We start from the raw sequence: 24,000 nt of genomic DNA, 5'->3' as shown, positions 1-24,000 counted from the left end.
AGTTTAGATCTGGAATTTTCCCTAAAGGCCCATGTGTTAGAGACTTGATCCTCAGCTTGGCACTATCAGAAGATGGTGGAAACTTTAAGAGTAGAGCCTACTGGAAGATCTTTAGGTTGGTGGGGGTATGCTCTAGAAGGGAATTGTGGGACCCTGATCTCTTCCTCTCTCTATTGCTTCTCAGGCATGAGGTGAATGGTTTTGCTCCACCATAAGTCCCCACTGTGATGTGCCACCACAGGCCCAAGGAAACAGGGTCAACAATTCACAGATCAAAACCTCTAAAACTGTAAGCCAAAATAACTCTTTGCTCTTAGTATTATTATTGCCTACTCAAAAGTAACTTCCAGTGGTGTGAAATGGGCTTGTTCAATCTCTTGTTCTGTTACCACCTTGTTCTGTGTCACAGTCCTAGAGTTTCTAGATGAGATGGTCCGTATCTTGCTTCACACCACTTACAAAACCAAGTGAAGATGAGCAGGTCACAGGTACAAAGATGACAGGGCAGTGGAGGCACTGAGGGTGGAAAGGGTCAAGTGTGTTGGTGAGGGCAAAGGAGACAGATGCTGTCAGGAACAAAGTCAACACGCTCTTGTTTTCCCTGTTAAATCAGGATGGGAACATTCTGTTTACTTCCGATGAAACCCTGAAAGAGGATCTGAGCTGTCTCATCTGGGAGGGGCTGTTTGTGAGGAGGCGGATGTTTCATTAATACTGAACAAGCAAACACATCACAGGATGCATGTAGAGCAGAGGCTAGAAGAGAATGAGGGGGATAAGAAGCAAGGCCACAACATCCAGAGAAGACAAGTGGTGTGTGCACTTGTGTGGAAGTCACACATGTGCCTACTTGCCAGTGGTGGAAGGCAATGTGTGGCTGCTAGGTGTGCAGCAAGTATGAGAGGCCTTGAGGGGGCCCCCTCTGTCTCCAGGAGGGGATGTCATAGGGAAGGGACAGCATGGATGGGGTGGAAGAGCAGAAGGGAGGAGGAAGAAGAGCTGTAGAAGGTGTGGAGGCCCCTGGATAGCTGGGAGGTGGGTTCCAAATACCCTCCCAGGCCTGCTGAGCAAGGGGCTTGCTCCCTTCTGCAGCTCAGCTCCCATGCAGGATCATGGGACACACAAGAGCCCTTCTTGGGTATATATGTAGGAACATACCCTATCCGGCTCACAGAGCTTTCCAGCTAGTTCTGACCTTGACTTGATTTTAGGATTCTCTCACTTAATGGCTGGATCTGGAGAAGAAGCTTATCAGAGTGGCTGCCCTATACCTGTTTAACCCTCATAGTAACCTCATGTGGTGGGCACCCTCCACAGATGGGGAAACTGAGGCAGACTGGCCAATCCATCTGGGGCAAGTCACACAACTAGCACGTGGGGGAGCCAGGAATCTGGCCCATTTGTAGCAGCGGCGCTAGAGGAGGCATATATAGGAGAACCTGGCTGCTTTAACAGCTTCACTGCAGCCATCCTGACCCAGCAAAAGGCCGAGCAGGGATTCAGGAGTGTCCCCGTAGGTCCCATAAATAGAAAGCAGAACTGATCTGGTTGGTTTTGCTACAGGCTCCCATCTGGCACAGCTGCCTCCTCAAGGAGCTCTGTGGCTTTCAATAAGAAGGAAAAGGAGGCCAGGTGGGGACCTTCCTGACAGACAGTCTGGAGCCTTGGAAACCTTTGCAGAAATCCAAGGGTACAGGAAAAGGGTCACCTCATTATGGGGTTTACTGTATAAATAGACGAAATAGCAATAATTATCTTTTTTGAGAGATGAGGACCACTGCTTTTTGCATTATAAAAATCATATTGGTTAAAGTACAGGAGGGAAAACAGGAGGAGGAGAAGGAGAACTGACCATGAGAGAGTAGGGCACAAACAAAGAGAGACAGGCAACGAGAACAAAATAGGGCCAAAAGTGGTACAAGTTGCCTACTTAGGAAGAAGACAGATGTGAAGAAAGACAATGCACTGTCCTTTGGAACAGACAACCTTAAAGCCAAATGGCAGCGAGCTAAAGAAGGAAATAGGTGAAAATACTTTCTCTGGGCCTCTTGCCACAAAAATGCACTTCAAGGAATCCCAGCAAACCACTAAAATGTAATGTACCTTTCCACTTTACATAAATTTACCAGGTTAACCATTTGCCAGGATCCTAAGAAGAAAAACATTTTTTGTTCCAAGCCTCTTTTTCTCCCTCCAAAAAGGTATGTCTCTAAATTTGAAAAAAAGGTGACTAATGCTTTTAGAATTCATTCTGAAAAAGTGTTTTAACTCTCTTCTATAGTTTGGCCTTAGAGGTACTTTTGAAGTCTTCTAGCTTCCTTGTTTTTCACAGAGAGAGTGAGACCACATTCCTCTGCAGAAGTTGGTGAGCACTGAACTTTGTTTTATATGAAGAGGGTGCATTTTATAGGTGAGTGTTCCTGCTCAGCAGTCTTTTAGGGTGCTCCAATGGGAGACAACAAAAGGCTGTGATCTGGACCAGTTGTGGTGGTTTGTGCCTTCAATCCCAGTTACTCTGGAGGCAGAGATCAGGAGGATTGTGCTTCAAGGCCAACCTTGGCAAAAAAGTTATGAAGACCCTCTAGCTCAACAAAGAAGCTGGGTGCAGTGGCAAGTGGCTATCATCCCAGCTACAATAGGTAGGAGAATCTGGGTCCCAGACGGCCCTGGGACAAAAAACAAGACACTATATGAAAAATACATAAAGCAAAAAGGGTTGTAGGCATGGCTCAAGTGGTAGAGTGCTTGCCTAGCCAAGTGCAAGGCCCTCAGTTCAAACACTGTGCCAGCCTGAGGGTTGTCTCAGGTTTGGGTCCTGCCAGTTGACACCAAGATAGAAGGTTAGCCAGGAGGGCTTTCAGGACCAAATCTTTATAGGAGCATAGGAAGCAGAATTTGACCCAGGCTCAAACCTGGCAGATCCTGTAGGGAGCTCATCTCGGATGACCCTTACATTCTGGGCCAGGAGGGCCTGGCCTTTGAACCATGTAGGGAACAGCCATGGAAGTAGGTTTTCTCTCTTTAGCCAGAAAATTCCTAGTGTGGAATTCAGAGTTGGTTGTCTTTAACACCCTCGCTGAAAAAATGAGTCTTTCTGACCTGAAAGGAGAAAGCTGGGTTGCACAGCACAGCCTATGCTATGTATGGGGTGGTGCTCACAATGGGTGGAGGAACTGCTTCTTCATTGAGTGTCCTCTTTTTCTGCATCACTTTTGAGATGGGTTGGGGTTGGCTTGGGCACCAAAGTGCTCTGTATCAGAATGAGCCCCAAATCAGAAGAGCTTGGTTACTGGGTAAGGAGATCCTGGTCCTACTCCATGTTCCTCCGAGCTCTATTCCCTGAGACACAGAAGGCCTCACCATCTGGCCCTGGACATCCCTACAGTTAGTACTTGCTAGTGTTGGCAGGGCTGGGTACCCCAGAGGAGCAGTGTCAAGCATGGGGGTGGGGAGTAAAGGGCACAGCCTAAAGGGTGACTTTAAACAAAGTTCTCCACCTTCCAGAGCCTCAGTGTCCTCATCTGTAAAGTGGAGCGAGGTTGTGCCTTTAGTGGTGTGGAATTTAACAAGAGAGCCTTGTCAGTGCTCTGCTGCAGAGGAAGTCAGCATTGCGATGTGGGCTGCTGCTGTGCGCCCATCACACCCATTGTGTTAAGTGGGCTGTTCTCTTGGGAACAGAGTGTCAGGGAAGCTCAAATGAAATGTGGATGTGCAATGCAAGAGAAACCACATGGGAGGAGATACAGTGTCTCACAGTGACAATGACTGAGTGCGACCTTATCATATCTGTCGGGGATACCATGTAGGACAGGTAAGCTATGACAGGGTGCAGGCACTGGGTGTGAGGACCAGCCCAGATGCAGAAGGATGGTCCCTAGACATCTCTAATGTTTCTACTGTCTACTTTCAGTAGAAAGATTACAAACCTACTCGGTGCTGGCCCTGTATTAGGTCTTCCCCACCACCACCTTTTCCTCCTTTATTAGCCCACTGTGCAGTCATCCTAACATCCTGGGAAGGGGCCAGGCAGGGGAAATGTTTTGGTGATTGGGATGGAAGCTGGGTATCTGAGCTAGCAGAGTTTTTCAGGGGAAGGAGAATTTTCATTTGACACTCTTGATTTCAAGCATGGGGTCCTTTCCATTTGATCCTGCCTAAGCAGGGCAGCCTGGGGCACTATGTGGGTAGAGTAAAGGTGCCCTCATGCCTCTTGGAGGAACTGCCCACTGCTCTGATTCTGACATAGAGATCCTGAGTCCTGGACCTCCTGGCCTCCTTCTTCCCTTTTTCTGACACCCTTTCTACCCTTTGGGGAAGGTGGATCCTGATGGGACCTTCAGGTTTGCTATCATCCCTCAGAATGTAAATTCAAGCTAGTAGGTGGTCTGGACTCAACGGCTAGAGAAGTTTATTTATTTATTTCTTTTAAAATGTTATTTCCAAGAGGGTAGGGTGATTTTCTCCCTGCTGTCTTTTGGCTTGCCAGCCCTCTTGGTGACCTTGGGCGGGCTTGTTCTCATTCGGAGTAGGAGGGTCATGGGGCCTTCACCACCCCACCTCCTGGGACTCAAACAGGTGACTGGGAGCTGGGTGGCAGAGTGGGGAGAACAGAGAAGAACAGGGCAGGAGGGGCAGATGGTGAAAGTCAATGACATGGAGCTGCTTCCTGACCCACAGCCCAGGGAGCGCTGACCATGGAAGCTCAGGACTAGATCTCGTGCTCTTCCACTCGTGGGCAACCCAGGAAAGACCAGCTAGATGACCTCTCTTTTTGCGTCTCCCTGCCCTACCTGCTCTTCACAGGTTGCCAGGTGACCTCCCTGAAATGACAAGCCAGTCACATCACTCTTTTGCCTATGGCATCCAAGGCTCTGCAGCACCCAGCCTGGCCCACCTTTGTAGCCTCAGCCATGCCTCCCCAGGCCTCCAACCCAGGCTTTGCTGCTCTGTCTTCTTGGGACGCTCTGCCTTCACTTTTCTGACTCTGGACACCCACCAGACTTTAGGCTTTGCTCAGATGCTCCACCTGACCTCCACTGGACTGTTAGGAAGATTCTGGAAGGCAGCGACCAGTCTCATCCATATGTGTTTGGTGGTGTCCTGTATGTTGTCTGAGCCATGAGGCTCAGCAGGATGGAGGCCCCTGCTGCAGAACTAGCTCATGGGATCACTAATGGTTGCATGGAGATATCTGGTTCGGATTTGAGCTTGCCAAGGTGAGCAGCCCTGCCACATCTCTCCTGGTATTGCCTGTCCAGTGTGGGGCTTGCACTGAGCAGGTGCTCAACAGATGAGCATCAAATAAATGAGCAAAAGGTAGGAAGAGATGCCCATATGCAGGGTACATAGGCAGGAAAGACAAAGCTTTCACAGAGACTCAAAGAGAGAGACAGGGCCAGAAAACCTCCAGAAGGTTCCTTGGCTCTATTGGCACTCCATGTTGCATTCATAGGCCAATTTTGGGAAATGCTGGGACTTAAGGTTCCTAAGGGCATTGCTAGCCCTGAGATGGCTGTAGCTGATGTCCCTTACCCTCTGTGTTCTCTACTTTCCATTCTCCACATTTCTCCATTCTTGGGGATCCATTGCTGAGCCTACCAACCCTTAATCACCTCTTCTTTTAGCTGTCCCCCTTGAGGGCTTCCCTCTCCCTATGATTAGCAATGGACCTGTCTTAGAAAGTGTTCTGTGCACAGTGCACACTGTATAAAAAGAGACAGGATGGTTATCGAGTTGCTGTGGCTGCCCTGGGATCAGTCTGGGTTAGAATATATGGATTTCAGCTCACATCTACATCACTGTCACCATGCTGGGATCTGGGATGTAAGCTCTGTGTATATTGGTCGAAACGGAAATGTGTTGCTCAGGAACAGAGGAACAGATGGGGTAGGGTGCTCGGCTCTGTGTTGAGGAGAAATGTATTGAGTGTGTCTTAACGTCACTGTCATCTCCTGTGATGGGCATTAATGTTTGCGGCCGGAGACATGGATAATCCAAATCTGGAGTATAATTGAAAATATCATTTGCATTTGACTTTGGAATGCAGTGTTTGTGCGTATGTGTGTATGTGTGTGTGCGCGTGTCAGTGTGTGCTTGTGGCATGAGAAGCAAAGCAGCTTCCTTTCCTGACCATGTTTGTTTTGGATTCCATTAGTGTTAATTTGCATTCATGGGACACAACCAGGAGAAAGGTGAGCAGGGATTTCTCTGCATGAAGCATTCATCAGCCTGGCCCTGTTCACGAGGTGGGTCACTGAAAATGGATCATTCTGGCCTGGTGCTCCACTGGTGTTTAGAATTCCTGGAGGCTGGGCTGCTGCCTCGGTGTCTGCCTTTGCTGTCAGACCTAGAATGAAATCCTGGCCTTCCCCCTTCTGGCTGTGTGGTCTTGGGTAGGTTAATTAGCTCTCAGAGAGCTTGGAAATGTTGGTGGGATCATTCTAGGAGATGGCACGTGTAAAATATCTTGGATGGGACCCAGATAATGTTCATCCCTTTCTTCTCTCTCCTCCCTCCTCATCTCCCAGGCAAAGGTTCTGTCTCTCATACCCCTAAATGGTGGTCTGGGACTCCAAAGAGGCCAAACACAGGTAGCAACAGTCCTTAGGGTCAGAGCACTGGGTTGGGAGGAGGTTATGGTTTGCTCTTAAAGAAAAAGGGCACACAGATGCTGAAGAATGCACAGGCTACCTGCCCAGGGGGACTGGCAAGTGGAGAGCCTGGTGCCTCTTGGAGAGTGGGGGGTTCTGTCTTTGGGATTCATGCCCATCCAATGGTGGAAATAGGTTCTAGCGGGAGAGAGGAAGTCCTGAAACTAGATCTTAAAGATGGAACCTGAGACTCAGGGCCATCACCACTTTCTTTTTTTTTTTCTTTTATTAGTCATATGTGCATACAAGGCTTGGGTCATTTCTCCCCCCTGCCCCCACCCCCTCCCTTACCACCCACTCCGCCCCCTCCTTCTCCCCCCCACCCCCTCAATACCCAGCAGAAACTATTTTGCCCTTATTTTGTTGTAGAGAGAGTATAAGCAATAATAGGAAGGAACAGGGGTTTTTGCTGGTTGAGATAAGGATAGCTATACAGGGCATTGACTCACATTGATTTCCTGTGCGTGGGTGTTACCTTCTAGGTTAATTCTTTTTGATCTCACCTTTTCTCTAGGTCCTGGTCCCCTTTTCCTATTGGCCTCAGTTGCTTTAAGGTATCTGCTTTAGTTTCTCTGCGTTAAGGGCAACAAATGCTAGCTAGTTTTTTAGGTGTCTTACCTATCCTCACCCCTCCCTTGTGTGCTCTCGCTTTTATCATGTGCTCATAGTCCAATCCCCTTGTTGTGTTTGCCCTTGATCTAATGTCCACATATGAGGGAGAACATACAATTTTTGGTCTTTTGGGCCAGGCTAACCTCACTCAGAATGATGTTCTCCAATTCCATCCATTTACCAGCAAATGATAACATTTCGTTCTTCATGGCTGCATAAAATTCCATTGTGTACAGATACCACATTTTCTTAATCCATTCGTCAGTGGTGGGGCATCTTGGCTGTTTCCATAACTTGGCTATTGCCATCACCACTTTCTAGCCATGTGAACTTGGACAAGTTTCACTTCCCTGAGCCTCATGTCTGGCATGACAGGAAAAACTCTCTGAAGGTCATGGAGCTCTGCATGGGTTGGAATGAGATGTGAGGACTCTGAGTGGAGCCAGTTCTCTGTGTGAGAGACCTAAGTTAAAGCCACTGAATTTTAGCTGAAGTCCATCTCATGGTTCCCTGCTCCTTTCAGGCCCCAGTTGCTTGACTCCTATACTCTGTGCCCTCTAGCTAAGGTCTGTGGCAGGTAAGGGGAACATAGCAGAGGTACCTGCCCACATGTATCCCAGAACAAAGAGGCCACTGCTTCAGCATGGAAGGCACTTGGAGCTAATCCAATCCTCTGTACCTCCCTATTTGGTTGATGAGGAAGCTGGCTCAGAGAAGTTAAGTGATATGTCCAAAGCCACACAGCAAGTTGTCATCTTTGTGGTATCCCTGAGCACAGATTGGGAATTGAAAGGGTTATTTAAGAATCTAGACTTTTATTTTCTTTCTTGCCTTCAATGAACAAGATGACCTCATCCTTTCCTGCCTCCGTTTCCTCAGGGCTCATAAAATGCAAGGATAACTTAAAATGTACACCCAGTAACTGAGTAGCCTTTATATACACAGGAGGCTGTGAAGCCTTCTTACCACTGAAAGGGGAAATGGACTCGGATGCAGCATGAGGGAGTGAGGTTAGATTTTGGGAAGAACTGTTATTGGAGACATAGCTGGGGGGAGCATGGTTGGGTCTCTCTCCAGAGTCTATGTTTGTATTTGTTTCTATTTTTCTCTGTTGGGATGACTTGGACATGGCATGATGACATGACTCTGAGGCAGGGGGCTGGACCTTGGCTCATGTCCACTAACATGTTTGCTCTTTAGTTTTTCTGCAATTACTGCCTTGATCGCAGTCAGCCTCTGCCTATCTGGTTTTCTGCAAGTTGCTTCTATTTGTAGAGGTGGAATGGGGGAAGAATGGAGGCCCGAAGGGCTGGGGAAGGATAGGCTGCAGTGCAGAGAGGGGAGGATGCAGATGAGGCTGCTGATTGCTCCTTGTCAGGTGGTGGGCCTCTCCCACTCAGCTCCTGGAGAGGGAACAGCCACGAGGCAATGCCTGTGGCTTCCTGTCAGCTTGGATATACTGTCTCTGAAAGGGACTTTTCCTGGGGGCAGCTTGCGCCTCAGTAGCTGTTGGGTGGGCCATTAAGATGCTGGAGGCTCTGAGGTGAGATGGTCATGGGAAGGGTAGCTTCTTACCTGCCCCAAGCTCCCAGATCTTTCCCACCTTTGGGATTGTCACTGGGGACAGTGACGGGAGAGGACTGAACACAGACCTCCAGGTAGAACAGCAATCTGAGGCTGGCCTTTTAGAAAAGACAAAGCAGGGAATGTGGATTCAGGAATGAAGTCAGGCATGAAACAGAGCTTCTTGATGCTGGGTTGAGTGACCAGGGAGGCCTTCACAAGCCTTGGGGATATGGCTGACAAGCAAGGGGTGGGTGTTTGTATGGGGGCAGGCCTTCGCAGCTCCTGTGTATGTAGGAGAGGCTCATGGGGACAGGGACTTGCCCAACACATGCATGGTGAGAATCTGAGCTGGAACCTACCCTGCAGGTCCATGTGACTTCCCTACCACCTCCTCTCTCCACAGCAACCTGCATTTCTGGTCCTCAGTGAACCGTGCCTGGATAAATACACTATGACTGGCAAGCCATGGACAAGGAGCTGGCTCATCCCAGATCATTTCCTGATTCCAGCTGAGGGCAGGGGTCTCACACTTTTGCTTCTGCTCACAGCCAGGGTAAGGGGGAGTCTAGTGAGCACCTGACCCAAACCACTATCATTGAGACAAATAATGTCTTCATGCAAACTTCAAAAAACCAAACAAGATAAAACAAACCTCACGCAAAAAAAAAAAAAATCCATAACAGCTGGGCACTGGAGGCTTATGCCTGTAATCCTAGATACTTGGGAGGCTGAGATTGGGAGGACTGTGGTTTGAGGCCAGCCAAGGCAAACCGTTTATGAGACCTCATCTTCAAAATAACTAGAACAAAATGGACTGGAGGTGTGGTTCAAGCTGTAGAGCACCTGCTTTGCAAGTGTGAAGCCCTGAGTTCAAATTCCTATCTCTCTCACACACACATACACACACAAATCCACAACAAAATAGCACAATTTTAAATAAAGACAGGATCAGAATGTCAAAGTTAACAAAACATTATTTAAGGTGGTCATTTGGTCAAGACAAATGATCAAACATAGCCATTCTTTTATGGAAAATGGGATAAAATGGTGAATTTGCATTCATGACAGCCAGGGGAGAAAAGCTAAACACATTTGTGGTTTTTTTTTCCTGCTTAAACAACAACAAAAAGATTTTTTTTTTTTTTTGCCTTTTTTGAGACAGGGTCTCAGCCATCAGAGAGCTGGCCAGCTTAAACAAAATATTTAAGCTTAAAATAATGTCATGAGTTTTAATACATTGGTTTTAACTGTTTCAATATTTTTTCAACTACTTTAATGTTCTGGAAAAAACTGACCATTAAAAAAATACATAAAAAATACATACATAGTGGCACAAGTATCCTCTCCACTCCTGAGGGCTCTGTATGGCTCTGCTTGGCGCCTTTACTGAGCACTTATTTGTTTCATAGTTTGATAACTTTGTTATGGATTCTTTTTGCATTCATTTTGATTTTTAAAGATATTGCATTAAAATGTAACTGGGCACTGGTTGTTCACACCTGTAATCCTAGCTACTCAGGAGGCAGAGATCAGGAGAATCACAGTTCAAAGCCAGCCCAGGCAAATAGTTTGCGAGACCCTATCTCAAAAAACCCTTCACCAAAAAGGGCTGGTGGAGTGGTTCAGGGTGTAGGCCCTGAGTTCAAGCCCCAGTACAGAAAAAAAAAATTATCTGGTTTACTGGTTTTGGGGTACTTCTTAAGTTCTGTGTATCTGGAGGGTGTCTCAGCCTAAATGTGGTCCTACTCCTAGTGTTTCCAGGGAGGGAAGCTGCCCCTCTTTTCTGTCCTTGGTGGGGACAGAACCCGGGAAAGCCCCTTAGACGCTTGGCCCCACTGGGTATCTTCAGGCCTGAAATTGTCCTGAGGGAGGTGAATGTGGAGATGGGCAGCTGCCAAGGGAAGACAAATGAGCTCCTGAGGTCCTTCAGATAGAGACAGGCAGCCTTCCTGAGTTCATCCATCACGTCCCCAGTAGGATGACACTCACCTTAATCAGGTGGGAGGATCAGGGGAGAAGCCAGTGAGCAGAGGCTCCTGGAGGATTTGAGCTGCATGAGGTTCAGCCAGAGAGCCTAGGCTGGGCACTGATCAATTCCAGGGGCACCATGGACTTAGCTGGCCCCTATTATCTCCTCTCTTGCAGGCAGACCCAGATTCTACTGTTCAGGTCTCAGGCCAGACTTGGGACTGAGAGAGGCCATGGCAAGATAGGGGAGCAACTGGCAGCAGAGAGAAGAGGACAGCTTAGGGGAGACCTGCAAACTTGTTCTTTTTTTGCCTTCTAGAAACTTCCAGTTGATTCCACCTGCATGGGTGAATATGACCCTACTGCATGTGTGTGACCACTATATGTGTGGATGAGTGAGACCACTGCATGCATGAGTGTGACCACTACCTGTGTGGGTGAGTGTGACCCTGTATGAGCTGCTAAGAGGCGTCAGAAGCAGGCCCGGAATTCTTCGAGGACTGCATTTTTGCCTCACTTAGGTTTCTTCCTCACAGCCCTATACCACACTGGTAGCAAACGCCTTAGGGATGAAGTGACCTTGGTTCTCTCTGACCTGTGTTTGTTTGGGTCTAGGGCCCTGTTGGAGCAGGAAGGGCATTCAGAGATTACCTTTGCCTTTGCTGATCCCTGTGTCTGCTCAGCCCTTCTCACTGCTCTGACCACACAGGCATCCTTGCTGTTTCTGAAAAATGATAAGAACACTCCTGTCTCAGGACCTTTGCACTTGATGTAGCTCCTACCAACAAAGGCTCTTTTTCCAAATGTTTGCTTGGCTCATTCCTTTGTTTTCCTCAGGACTTTGGTTATGTTACTTACTCAAAGAGGCCTTCCCTAATTATCTGTATAAAATGCCACCTCTGCACAACTCCCTGCCACCTCCTTCTCTTGCTTTGTTTGAATTTATGGCACTCACAACCTTATGGAGTTTCTCAGTTTATCAGCTATCTCCTTTTGTCGGTAGAAGCTACGTGAGGACAGTGACCTATTTTATACACTGTTGTATTTTTAGTGCCTAGCATGGCTATGGCATACAGAAGTTCAACCACTGCTACTCCCATGATGGGTGATAGATCCCTTTCACTAATTTGGCCTTAGTTCTCCTAGCTGCATGTAGGTGAGAGGACTTATGTCCCATAGGTCTGTCCACTTCTCTGCTCTGGTTGAAGGCTTCTCCTCCCTGCACCCACTTTATGCTTTTCTGATAGCCTTTACATGCAATATGTGTGTATGTGTGTGTGTGTGTAGGAGATGGAGTCTCACTGTGTTTTCTAGGTTGCCCTCTAACTTGCCATCCTCCTGCCTCAGCCTCCCAAGTGCTGGGATACAGGCCTGCACCACCACACCCTGCACATGCAGGATCTTATTCCATTTTCTTGGCAGTCCTGGAAGGAGGCCAGCAGGACCCTGAAGGTCCACAGTGGCACAGTGAGTTGCTGAGGCCACCCTCGAGTCAGAGCAGGGTGTGAGTTAGAGGGTGTGTGTCTCACCCTTGGGGGTGCTCCAGCCTGGTTTTGGAAGAGCTCTGGGTGCTTCTATTCATTTCAAATGGCCTGTGAGAATGGAGAGGGACGGGAATGCTTGCTCCTATTTTATAGTTGGTGAGAGGGGATTGGATTAGTACAATGATTGGATAAGTGCCTCAGACCTCACATTAAGTCTGGGAGGTGCTTGGGCAAGAGCTTGCTGGTAACCAAACCAAACCAACAGACACATCTGGAGTCTTAGGAGTTGGGGGCAGGCGTGGTTTCCTACAGCAGGAGACTAAGTCTGGGGTGGTATCAAGGGAGAGAGGGCTAATCTTGGTTTCCTGTCTCCACAAGGCCAAAAGCCACATGGAGTGTGGGATGAGAGTGCAAGCATAGGGACCCAGTGCAGTGGATCAAGGCTGGGGAAGCAGAGCTTAGCCATGGGTGATCAGGGTGCATATAGGAAGTTTGGGACTTCTCTCAGGGGCCTGCATGACCAGGACTGGCTTCCCTATGCTTCCATCACCCAGACAGGTGCTTTGGAGACCAGTAACAGGCAAGGGGCCTTGCTTGCAAGGAACCAAGCCGGAGAAGGAGGGGCTGCTTTGGGCAGGGGTGATAGCCAAGGAAATGTACCCCTGGCATCCTCTAGGAATCCCTTCAGACAATGGGGTCAAACACAGCCAAAGCAGTCACATAAATGACCATCAATTACGTTGAGACATGCATATGCTCTGTGTGTGCCTGTTTGTGTGGTTACATGTGTGTGTGTCCCCTTTCACCAGAATCACAGAAGGGGTGCTTTTCTATGTGCTGGCATCTCTGCTCCCGCTCACCTCTGTACAGTAAGTCAAAGGTAGACCTTCCTGATAAATCTGGGTGGTGGAAACAAATAATTCAGATGTCCCCAGGATGTCACCAGAGTGATCACACATGGCCACAATGGTACTCTCCCCAGAACCATCAGCTCTTATCTCCATTCCTCAGCACCAGCTCAGATTCTAGCTGAGCTCTGTTATAACAGAGAGCTTTTATGGACAGAGATGCTTAAGTCCAGAGAGGTGAGGGAACTTTCCCCAAGATGCATAGCAGGCTCCTGGATTTCCCACTTCACAGTGAACGACTCTGATTGAGAAGTCCCGCATTTTAGTCACCGGGTGAAGCAGCCATGTGTGTGCACAGGTTAGAATGCGTGCTCAAGGCTGGCCCACCTCCACTGGCCTCTTCTGCAGCTGTTGCCCTTGGGGAGGAGAAGCCCCTGTATTGGCTCCCAGGTGGGAGGTGGGAGTTTAGTGTGGTGTCCACTTCAATTACTAAGCACTTTGTGTCAAGCTTGGGGCTGAGACCAGAGAATGCAAGGTGCCTCAGCCATGGCATCTGCCCGCCCCCCCCCCCAGCAAACTTATGGTCCCTTGTCCTATACACAGTCCCTTCTTCACACTCTGAGTTCCCTTAAACAATTGGCTCTGGTGTTTGGCTCAGAGACAAGTCTCCTTCCCATTTTCCAGATGAGGAAGCTGAGGCTCAGAGAGTAAGTGACTTGCTCAAAGTTACAGTAAGTCTTCTTATTTGGTCTACACTATCACACTGGTGTGGACTGGGCTGGTTGCAGGGCAGGGAGGTGGGCAGAATCAGGGTGTTATCAAACCCTGAAAACCTGAGGTGGGGAACAGAAGGGGAACACAGAGGGGAATTCAGCTTCATCCCCCAAATGATGTCATCAGCTGAGACAAAAAGAAGAAAAAAAGCCCATTTCCTCACTCCAGTTTCTCCTCATTAATTTAATCTAATTTGCTCACAACATACCTTGGTAAACAGTGGCCTCCCTTTAATAAGCCAGGTTCTTCCTCTACCCTGCAATTGTGTTCCTAATCAGCCAGTGTATCAGGAAAAACTCAATGCTAATTGTCGCCAGGCATCGTGCTACCCTGGGTGTCAGGTAAGGGATGGCAGCGAGAGATAATTATAATCAGATCTAATTAGTAATTATAACAGATCCCAGCTAGAAATTGTTTTCAGTTAAATATTCCCCGAGAGGTGCTAATGGTCTCTGAGCATGCCAAGTGCCACAAACGCAAGAGAAGGGGCTTGTGATGGGCGGCAACCTCACCTCTCGTCAGCCCCAACCTTCCTGACCTTCCAGTGAGCAAAGGAGACTCATCAAGGAGGAGCGTGTGCTCAGCAGACCCCATGTACTGGCCCCATGAGGAGTGCTTTCCTCACATGCATCCAGGGGTGAGGTTGCTCATCCTAATGCCAATTTTTCGGTGGCTTGGGGCCCTGAGGCATGGAAATGTCTGGAACATTAAAAAAACTGTACATTGCTAGCAGCATGGGATATTTACCGCTAGAGTCACTGCTGAATGGAATTAAAGGCACCATGTAGGATCCCCTGGCTAACAAACTTGGATGGAGTGACCCTTCACCCTCACTTCAGTGCTCTCTGCTCCAGGACTTTTTCTTTTCTGTCTATGGCAAGCACTTTGCAAATGCTAGGCTGTCCTACTTTCTCTGTTAACCTGGATCTGATTAACCAACCCTTTCTTGCCTTCAGACCCATGCCCTCTTACCCACATGGCTGTCTTCCTGGAACCATCAGATTAGGTGATAAACTTCCTCAGACACCCACAATGGCCCCCCATGGCCCATAAGCAAGTTCTGACTCTTCAGGATGGCAAGAGGCCCTTTCCTCTAAGCTCCTGTCCTCTTCATCAGTCTGGGCCATCCCTCACTATTTTTCCTCAACATGGTGCCCTTAACTCTCTGGGCCTTGGCTCTCATCACTAGGGTATGTTTGCACCCTCCAGCTGCTAAAATCCTGCTCATCCAGCCAAGGGATGTCCTTGTGAGGACTTCCTGCACTTCTCATTGGAAATGAATGCCTCCTCAGAATTTTACTTGCATAGCACTTCGTTACTCCACCTCCTATGAGAGCATGTGGTCCATGTCTTCTCCCTCACCCAGTGATAAACCTCCTAGGGCACACAAAGAGGGTCTCTTCTGCATCTCCCCCTTGGATCTGCTGCAATGCTTTTATACACAGTAGGATTTAATAAAGACCCAGAGAACAGATGATTGAAGAAATGAATGGGAAGCTTCGACCCTTCAGCTGCATTACAAGCCGTTGAACCTGCCCCCATTATTGGATGTTATTGGGTTACTGGCACATGGTTAGGTGGAATTTGGTCAGAGGACTCAGGAACATCCGAATCCTGCCTTTTAATCAGTCTTCTCGAAGTTATGTGGGGTTATTGAACAGTAAATGAGGCTAGTGCAACAAAGTTTATTTATTTTTTGGTGGTCCTGGGGTTTGAACTCAGGGCCTGCATTTGCCAGGAGGGGACTCGACACTTAAGCTATGCCCTCAGTCCGTTTTGCTTTAGTTATTTTTTCAGATAGGGGCTTGAGTTTTTGCCTAGGTCAGCCTGAACCTTGAACGTTCTATTTAGGTCTCCCAAATAGTTAGGATTAGAAGCCTGCACCACTGTGCCTTGCCAAGCAAAGTTGGAATTAGTTAAAATTTAAATTTAATAGCTATTTATGGCTAGCAGCTGCTGTACTGGTCATTGGACAGTGCAGTTTAGCTCAGAGCCTAGACATGAGGGATCTTGGGATTAGATGAACCTGGCCACAAGTTATCTCAATCACTCACATTAACTTCGTTGAGAAACAAGATATATTTTCACTACAGTCTTTTTTTTTTTTCAGTGCTGATGTGGGTATGTTGATCTGATAACTATCAGATTATAATACTGACCTGAGGCCAGGGGTCAGTGGCCATGCCCTTGATCCTAGCTACTTGGGAGGGTGAGACCAGGAGGATAGTAGTTAGAAGCCAGCCTGGGCAGGGAGTTTGTGAGATCCCATCTCAACTAATAGCAGCGATGGTGGGAAGGACTGGAGGCATGGCTCAAGTGGTAGAGCACCTGCCTAGCAAGTGCAAAGCCCTGAGTTTAATACTAGTACCACTAAAGGGAGCTGGGGAGCGGGGTGGGGGAAAGAAAAGAAGTTCCCATTATGGTGGTAAGCTTAAAATAAGAGGATTGCAGTCCAGGCTGGCCTGGGTAAAAAGTAAGACCCAGAATGTCCAGAGCAAAAAGGGCTGTAGATTTGTTGCCCTTAACGCAGAGAAACTAAAGCAGATACCTTAAAGCAACTGAGGCCAATAGGAAAAGGGGAACAGGTACTAGAGAAAAGGTTAGATCAAAAAGAATTAACCTAGAAGGTAACACCCATGCACAGGAAATCAATGTGAGTCAATGCCCTGTATAGCTATCCTTATCTCAACCAGCAAAAACCCTTGTTCCTTCCTATTATTGCTTATACTCTCTCTACAACAAAATTAGAAATAAGGGCAAAATAGTCTCTGCTGGGTATTGGGGGGGGGAGAGGGAGGGGGCGGAGTGGGTGGTAAGGGAGGGGGTGGGGGCAGTGAGGAGAAATGAACCAATCCTTGTATGCACATATGAATAATAAAAAAAAAAAAGGGCTGTAGGTGTGGCTTAAGTGCTAGAGCACCTGCGCACCTGCTTTGCAAGTGCAAGTGGGTAAGCCCTGAGTTCAAACTCCCAGTAGCACCAAAAAAAAAAAAAAAAAAAGGACACACCATTCTCTGGCCACATCAGGAGATTAGGGGTGTGGGGGTAGGTAAATTTTCACTTAATTTTAGCCTCTCTAGCGTATTCTGCTGGTCTCTTGTGCCTGTGCACCTTCCGCTTTTACATATAGGCTTTTCCCCTGCAGCTCTTGCTACCCCTGCAGGGATACCTCTCATTCTCTCATCTCTCACAGCCTCTTCCTCTGGGTTTAACTTTCTGGATGTGAGCCTTGTACCCCTGGAAGGAAAGACATTTTGAGCACCAAGGGGTTACTGACAGTCAGAGGGGCCCTCCCACACTTCTTTCTGGTCTGAGGACTCCCAGAGGAGTAGTAGAGTCTGCAGGTGGTGGTTCAGCTGTGCAAACCACAGAGTTACTTGGGCTCTGGACCCAGCATAGTTATGGCCCTGAAGCCTGTTTCTTTCCTCCACCTTTGCATGTGCAGAGGGAAAGGAGTCAACAAGGGCCTGGGTTTTCAAGTTGAGGCAAGAGGAAGGCAGAACAGCACACGGAGCAGGTGCAATTCCTTCTCAGTCTGCTTATGTGCCACATGCTCTATGGAGTGTTTTCATACCAGGTAGTGAGTGGCCCAGCTAGGATTTGAATTCAGGAGGCTCAGCTCCAAATTCTGGGCTTTTAAATCTAGAACAGCTGTTAACAGGGAAGAAACACGCTGCCCACTCATCCATGACAAATTGATTAATTTGTCCAAATTCCACTCATGCTCAAACATCTCCTGCATCCTCCTTACAGCTTGCCTCTGCCTCCCCATCTCCTCTTCCTGCTTTCCACCCCTTGCTTAATTCTCATCCACGGTCTGAGCTCCTGGAGGTTGGTGTACCTCTGGGGTGGGTGAGATCAGGGCAGCAATGTAAATGTCAGTGACATGTATGTATCACACAGCCCCAGTGAGCAACAGTGAGGAGGGAACTGGCGGGCCATATCCAACCAAAGGGAACAGTCGTTACGTGATCGTCGCCAAGCAGGCAATGCATCATAATGTTGCCAGGGTTTGGCAAGAGAAGCCAGGCATGTGGATTTTCCTACAAAACCCTCCTGAAGCTTAAATGCTGGCAACGATGGTAAAAAACTCTAAAGATACTCTGGGAGCTAAGCAGACCTGTCTGAGTGCCTGCTCTGGTCCGCCAGTTGCCACCTGCACCTTGTGTTTAGCCATTCAAATAGTCTCTGTTCACTCTAAAAGTGAGGCTGTGGAAGCAGCTGGTTGGGCAAACCCATGCTGCCCAGCACAGAGTGTGCATTAGATCTAGCTGGTGGATCAGCACATCTCTAGGGAAGAACAGAGTTCTAGACTGCTCATGGGTGGTGAGCCAGGGGCTGTCCTGTTGTGCTGCCCACAGCCCCCTCCATACCCTCTGGCAAGACCAGATGAGGCAGATCCGCCTGTCCAGATGCAGAAGAAGTGAGCCCTTCTAGGTGGGCACGCTCCGGAGGAAGGGTAATTCAATTAAGCCCCATTCCCAGCGAGTGCTAAAATCCTCCCTCTGGAGAACCATTTCCTGCTATGGATCTTTAAAGACCAATGCCTGGAGAATCACTCTTCCTCTTTTTCTTTTTGGTGCAGTGTCTCTAGTTAATAAATAAGTGGGAAATAAAGGATTTGTGAGAAAATAGAACATAGTCAAAAGGTAAATTGTGGGCTTAAAGGCTCCTAAGAGACTGGCACAGACTTGGAAATGTTTCCTGGTTTGTAACTGTTTCCTTCTTTAAGTCCAGCTTCAGGGCTTGATGATTTGCATCTCAGAAAGGTAATCTTTAAAACTGATTTCCCTCGGTTGCATTTCATTGGTGTAAAAACTAAACAGGCTGTTGCATTACAGTAATAACATCAACATTTCACCTCCCTTCGCCTTAATTATTTTTCTGTCTTGCCAATGGAACCTGTTTAATAAGATTTATAGGTGGTGGGGAGGCAGGGTGAGCCTGTGTGCGGCTTAGATAATGGGCCAAGCTGATGCTCCCCACATTATGTGTCACCAGTATGAAAACATAAACTAAAAGCTTTGCAGCACTTAAGTAATAATAATGTCAACATTTCACCTGCCTCCCCTTTAATTACTTTTCTTCCTCATTCTTGCCACCTGAACCTGTTTAGATAAGATTGCCGTGTGGATAAAAATCAAGGGCTTTTATTCTCTTAGACAGATAAGTTGCTGCTGTTCTGAGATTGGCTGTGAAAAGGGAGCTAAGCTGGCAGAAAGACATTCACTAGATCTTCCCTGAGCGGCAAGGGTGGGGGTAGGGGTGGGAGTGGGAGTCTTAGTGGTTCCTGCGTGGACCAGAGGCAGTGGGAAAGGACAGGCAGTTGCATAGGTGATGGGAGCACAGAGGTGAGACCCTGGCCTGGGAGGCGAGTGGACACTGGAAGCTCAGTGGTCTCATGGATCTAGGCAGAGGGTTCTGATTATGCATTCCACCAGGTAATTTCCTAGCACAGTGTACTTTACTGCTAGTTAGCTGGGTGGTCATGAGGAAGTAATAGTTTCCCTAAATTGAACAGTTGAGCTCCAGTGGGATGAGGGTTTTTGTCCCCTGCATCCCCAACTCATTTGTTGAAACCCTAGCCCCACCGTGGAATAATATTTTAGAGATGGGGCCTTCGGGAAGTAATTAGGGCTAGATTATGTCACAAGGGTAGGACTCTCCTGTTGGCATTAGTACCCTTACTAAAAGAGGAAGAGACAGGGATCCCTTTCTTTCTGTGGACATGCTCCTAGGAAATGACCTGTTAGGACGTAGCTGGGAAGCAAGCCCTGACCAGAACCTAGCATGCTGGCATCCTGATCTCATACTTCCAGCTTCCAGAACTGTGCGAAATAAATGTTCATGATTTAAGCACCCAGTCTATAGTATTTGTTATAGCAGGTGATCAAGGGATTTGTCTAGATTAATCATTCTTAAACGTTTTGGGGCTGAATGACTTCTTTAAGAATGTGTGTCTTTCCCCAGAAATGCACACATTGATTCAGAATTATGCCTCTGATTTTATAGGGAGAAAAGGTCCCATGTCAAAAACCTTGCTGACAGCTTATATTCATTCATCTTTTTGTCTCATATCAGCTGTCTACTACTTCCACCACTGCTACCCTGCTCTGTGTTACTGGAAGAGCCTCTTAATAGGTCTTTTTCCTTTCTTTTCTTACAGCTTGCTCCCAACCCAGCAGCCAGTGAGATTCTTTAAAAATATACCAGATCCTGCAACTTCTTTGCTCAGAACCCTTTGATGACTGCTTTTTCACTTCAAGTAGGAATTTGGCTCCAAGATCCACAGTTAACTCCTTCCCTTCTATAAATCTGTGCAAAGGTCTCCTTCTACAGAGAAAGTCTGAATTGACCCACATTAAATAAGAAATTGAATTAATACTGAAAATCTTTCCACAAAGACTCTAGGTCTAGATTGCTTCACTGATGATTTCTCTCAAATACTATTAATCCTTTGCAAAATCTTCCAGAAAATAGACAGAGAATGAAACTTTGCAACTCATTCTACAAAACCAGTGTTACCCTGATGCCAAAGACAGACAAAGATATTACATGAAAAGAAGACTGTGGATCATAATGCATCATGAATATATATGATAATCCCTCAAAAACATTAGCACACTGAATCTAGCAACATAAAAACAAAAGATTATGTACCATGACCAAATGGGCTTTTTTTAATCCTGGGAATTCAAGGTTGGTTTGATATCTAAAAATCAATTAGTGTAATATACCACATGAAGGAATTAACTAAGGAAAACCATATGATCACATTGAGAGATGTAGAAAAAAAGGTCTAACGTCTAATGCTAGTCATGATAAAAACTCTCAACAGAGTAGACAATGAGTAAAAGGTATAATTGGATAGGAGGAATAAGTTCTGCCTATTACCCAGCAGGGTAATAGGCATAGTTAACAATAATGTAATATATATTTCAAAAGAGCCAGAAGAGGGGATTTCAAATGGTCTTATCACAAAGAAATGATGACTATTTGAGGTGATGAATATACTAATTACCCTGATTTGAGCATTGCATGATATATACATGTATAGAACACATTAGATATATACATTATACTCCAAAACATGTGCAATTATTATGCCTCAATTAAAAAAACCCTCTCAACAGAGTAGTAACAGATGGATATTTCCTCAACCTTATATGGGGCATCTATGAAACATTCTCAGCTGATGTTATATTTTTTGGTGAAAGACTGGAGGCTTGCTGGGTGTCAGTGGTTCATGCCTGTAATCCTAGCTACTTGGGAGGCTGAGATTGGGAGAATTGTGGTTTGAGGACAGCCTAGGCAATAGTTCCACAAGACTCCATCTCCAAAATAACCAGAGCAAAATGGACTGAAGAGTGGCTCAACCAGTAGACTGCCTGCTTTGCAAGGATGAAGCCCTGAGTTCACACCCCAGAACCCCCCAGAAAATGACTAGAGGCTTTCATCATTTCTATTCAGCATCATACTGGAAATTGTATCCAGCACAATCAGGAAAAGAGGCTGCAGACTAAGAGAGAAGAAAAATAGCCTCCAGTTACAGACAAAACGATCCTGTGCACAGAAAATCTTATAGGATTCTCAAAAAGTATTAGATTTGAAAAATTAGTTCAGCAAGATTATAGGATCCAAGATCCACATACAGATGGTCCTTGATTTACAATGACTTGACTAGTAAGTTTTTCACTTTATGATGGTTTGAAAGCAATATGCATTCCATAGGAACTATCCTTTGAATTTTGTGTTTTCATCTTTTTTTCCAGGCTGGCAATTTGTGGTACCATTCTCTAACCATGATGGGCTGCAGCAGCAGCAGCAGCAGCAGCAGCAGCAGCAGCAGTGACACAGCCCAGTGAGCATCTCAATCACAAAGGAGAACAACTGATACTCTGCTGCTAAGCAAGGCTGTTAGGTAGGTGAGGAGTACTGAATGCATTTTCAACCTATAAAGGGGTTCATCGGGATATGAGTCTGTCGCTAAGTTGAGAAGTGTCTGTACAAAAATCCATTTTATTTCTATATATTGGTAATGAATAATCAGAGAATGAAATTAAGAAAATAATTCTATTCCTAGTGAGATCAAAAAGAACAAAATAACTAGGAAGAAAGTTGACAAAAGAAGTACAAGACACATACCGAAAACTATAAAACACTGCTGAGAAAATTTAAGGTCTAAATAAATGGAAGGACATTCCATGTTCATGAATGTGAAGAATATTGTTAAGATGGCAGTTCTCACCAGAGTGGTGGCTCACATCTATTGTCCTAGCACTTGGGAGGTAGAGGCAGGAGGCTGTCAAGTTCCAGGCCAGCCTGGACTGCACAGTGAGACTGTCTCAAAATAAACAAGCAAGCAAAGCAAGCAAACAAGATGGCAATTCACACAATTCCTATGAAAACCCTACAGTTTTTTTTCAGAAATTGACAGGTGATGTTAAAATTTATATGGAAGTGCCAGGGACTCAAAATAATTGAAACTATTTTGAAAAATAACCAAGTTGGCAGATTTACTTTTGCTAATTTCAAAACTTACTGTAAAGTTGCAATAATAGTGAAGTGTAGTGGTCCTGTTATGAGAATAGATATATAAATCTACTTTTAATTGATATAATTAACAACTTATATCTCGAGCAGTTTTCTTCTTTTTTTTTGCTGGCACGGAGGTTTGAACTCGGGTCCTCACACTTGCCTGGCAGATAATCTACCACTTGAGCCACAAACCTGGCCCAGTCAGTTGAGTGTCGACAAAGGTGTGAAGGTAATTCAGCGAGGAAAAGGATAGTCTTTTTCAACCTATAGTGCTGGAGGAACTAAATACCTGCCTGCAAAAATGATGAATTGAGACCCTTACCTCACAAAGTACACAGAAAATAACTTGAAATGAATCATACACTCAACGCAAGATCTAAAATTGTAAAACTTCTAGAAGAAAATATAGAAGCCAATCTTGGTGATCTTTGGTAGGGTTCTGAGATATAGCATCAAAAACATAGTTCATAAAAGAAAAAAAACCTTAATAAATTGGACTTGATTACAATCAAAGTTTTGCTTCACAAGCTACCATCGAGAAAAGGAGAAGACAGGCCACACACCAAGAGGAAGTATTTGCATATCATGCATCTGAGAAGGACTTGCATCCAGAATACAAAAAGAACTCTTACAATGAGAAGACAGAAAGATCTAACTTACAAATGGGCAAAAGGTTTGAATAGAAAATTTACATCTTTTATCACACTAACAGATGCTCAACAGTCACTAGGGGAATACAAATCAAAGCCATGATGGCAAATTATTATTCAAACCTACTAGAATGCCCATAATATAAAAGACAGACAGTCACAAGTGTTGGCAAGGATGTAGAGAAGATGGAATGCTCACACGCTATTGGTGGGAATGGAATAAAATGGCATGAACACTTTGGAAAATAGTCGACAGTTTCTTAAAGAAAGAAGCATAAACTTTCCATATGACCTAGCTGTTCTACTCCTAGAAATGTACCCATGAAAATCTATTCTGACACATGGACTTACTTGTGAATGTTTATAGACACATTCATCATAACCCCAAACTGGAAACAATCCAAATGTTTACCAGCTCATGGATGGATAAACAGAATGTGGAATGTCATGCAATGGGATAACATTCAACACTAAAAGCAATGAATCTCAAAAAGTGAAAGAAGGCATATACTGTCTGACTCTTATTTATACAAAAGGCCATATACTGTCTGACTATTTATATGATACATCCAGAAAAGGCCAATCCACAGAGATAAACTGATCAGTTTATGCCTCCAATTGGAGTGAAATGGACCAGAGATTGTTTTAGGGATATAGAAATGTTCAAATATTGGCTTGTGATGATTGTTGTACAACTATACTTCTACTAAAAACATTGTGTTGTGCTTAAAATGCGTAATATACAAATTTTGCCTTGATAAAGCTGTTAAAAAGCAGGGGAAAGAAAAAAAGAAAGGCCACTTTCTCCATGAGGTTGGCCCTGACCAATGAATCAGGTCTCCCCACAAACTCAAGTCTTTGTGCTCTGTTCTACTTTTCTTGGATAGCATTTATTACCTTCTAATAAACT

The 24,000-nt window shown here is 46.0% G+C and overlaps 1 protein-coding gene and 1 long non-coding RNA gene across 10 annotated transcripts in view; one reads left to right on the top strand and one right to left on the bottom strand.

Moving 5' to 3' along the window:
• The window catches only part of Kirrel3 (kirre like nephrin family adhesion molecule 3), a 568,837-nt gene that overhangs the window by 60,026 nt on the left and 484,811 nt on the right, over nucleotides 1–24,000 (bottom strand). The window lies entirely within an intron of this gene.
• LOC141420867 (uncharacterized) lies at nucleotides 3,033–22,715 on the top strand. Of its 2 annotated transcripts, XR_012445551.1 has the most exons (5): nucleotides 3,033–5,216; nucleotides 6,155–6,245; nucleotides 9,232–9,381; nucleotides 20,069–21,585; nucleotides 21,675–22,715. It is a non-coding gene; the product is annotated as an uncharacterized lncRNA (long non-coding RNA). The 2 variants fall into 2 exon arrangements; XR_012445552.1 differs by lacking the exon at nucleotides 9,232–9,381.

The sequence above is a fragment of the Castor canadensis genome, chromosome 2 (assembly GCF_047511655.1).
Source record: "Castor canadensis chromosome 2, mCasCan1.hap1v2, whole genome shotgun sequence".
Lineage (NCBI taxonomy): Eukaryota > Metazoa > Chordata > Mammalia > Rodentia > Castoridae > Castor > Castor canadensis.
The sequence above is the reverse complement of the archived record's forward strand: the minus strand, read 5'-3'. Positions and strand labels throughout refer to the sequence as shown.